The sequence below is a fragment of the Pteropus vampyrus genome, unplaced genomic scaffold (genome assembly GCF_000151845.1).
Source record: "Pteropus vampyrus isolate Shadow unplaced genomic scaffold, Pvam_2.0 Scaffold24, whole genome shotgun sequence".
NCBI classification, from domain to species: domain Eukaryota; kingdom Metazoa; phylum Chordata; class Mammalia; order Chiroptera; family Pteropodidae; genus Pteropus; species Pteropus vampyrus.
In genome coordinates, this window is record NW_011888805.1 from 3,379,730 (window position 1) to 3,381,734 (window position 2,005).

Genomic DNA, 2,005 nt, shown 5'->3' on the forward strand with positions numbered 1-2,005 from the left:
TAGTTGACTCTCAAATATTATGTGAAAGAATGTATATATATAAGACGAACTTATATAGTTCACAATTTTTGCTATTAAAATAGTATTGCCACACACATACATATATATCTGTATGTATCTTTGTTCTTGTTAATATTTCTGTTAGGTATATTTCTAGAAGTGGGATTGTGTTTTCATCTATTAAATATTAAGGTTAATAGAGCAGTTGGTGTAGTGCCTTCTAGCTATCAAGAGAAAAAGAGGAATCCTATCTAAGAAGATCAGTGATGATTTATTAAGGAAGCCATCCTGTGCCTTCTAGCTAATTGAAGGGAATTATATTCTTAAAGAATTGCCCAATTACTTAAGGATTTTTTTTTAAATAAAAAACTTTATTATGGTGACATTGGTTAACAAAATCCAGAAAGTTTCAGGTGTACAATTTAACACAAAGGCATATACATATTGCATTATGTAGGATTTTTTTTGAGACTTTACACCAAATAACTTCAGATTAAATATTTTGTAAGACAGAGCAAGAAACAAATGAGTCGAATTTTATATTTATAACAAATGTGACATTTCTATTTTTATTTTGCTTATTTTTTTTTATTAATGACAACTTATAGAAGTGAGGTAGTTTAAGGAAAAGAATAATTTGAAATGGGATTGGTGACAAGATGAGCTTATAAAAATAACATATGATTTACAATTTTCATAGACGTAAAGGATCTGCTTACTAGTGTAGTTGATACTGGGTAGGTAGTGTTTTCAGAAACATATTCTTCTGTCTCTGCCTCTTTTGCTCTACTCCCTGGAAGGAGGATGGTGTGTGTGATGCTTGTGAAATAGGCAGAAAGCAGCATGAAGGTAGCAGATGCCTGAATGGTGGGCAACTACTAGCTCTGCACTTACTAGTTTTGTGATCTTGGGCAAGCTAGTTAATCTGTGATACTTAGTTTCCTCATCTGAAAGCAATACTAACTACTGATTTACATGCAAACTAGATTGGATGTGATAATTTGTTTTATTATATATTAATGTATTTATTTGAAAATTTATTTATTGTTCGAGCTGATACTAAAACACTTTATTGCTGATTTTAGTCATGAATTTGCATACCAGAAAATCAGAAGTGTGTGTGTGATACGTGGATGTTAATGGTTTTAAGAGCCTTTTTCGGCAGCTATTAGGATGCAAAATAATTCTCAAGAGGCTCTAAGGCACTGAGAAGTACCATGAAATTCTGAAAAAGTTAATATGCTTTTGGAAAGATCCATGTACTCAAAGGGAACACAGAACTCTATGACATCCATAGCTAACTTTTTACAAATTTCTACTGTTTTTCCTCTCCTTCTAATCTATTTATTTATACTAAAATGTGCAGATTAAGCAGCTTTGTATTTATTTTCATCTTACTACTAATTTTATGTCAGTTACTTTGTGGCTGTTTAAGCAAAACATTGATTTGATTGCTCTGTTTGTCATTTCTTCTTGTTTTAGGCAATGGGCCTCACCACGACCGTTGCTGTACTTATAATGAAAACAACTTGGTGGATGGTGTTTATTGTCTCCCAATAGGACACTGGATCGAGGCCACTGGGCACACCGATGAGATGAAGCACACAACAGACTTCTATTTTAATATTGCAGGCCACCAAGCCATGCATTATTCAAGGTAAAAATAGTGCCATGTTTATAAGTGTAGAAATAGGGCAAGAGGTAGCATTAGGACAATGGCAAGTATTTACTATGTTCAAAACTGCAGTGTTTTCCTTCAGAGGGGTTTTAAGGTCTTCAGTTCTTTAAGGAGATAAATTACAGTGAATCACTGTGTGAGCTTTTCTGGTTCTAGATGTGAAGGATCCTTCATATAGAATTCTTTCTTTAAATACATACCCTGGCATACCAGACAGTAGTTAACCAATCTTTGTACTTAGTGGATTAAAAATAAAAACTGGATGCAAATATCCTATGTTGGTATTTGTATCTTTTCTCATACTGAGCAAAAGTGAAACAAAAAGGT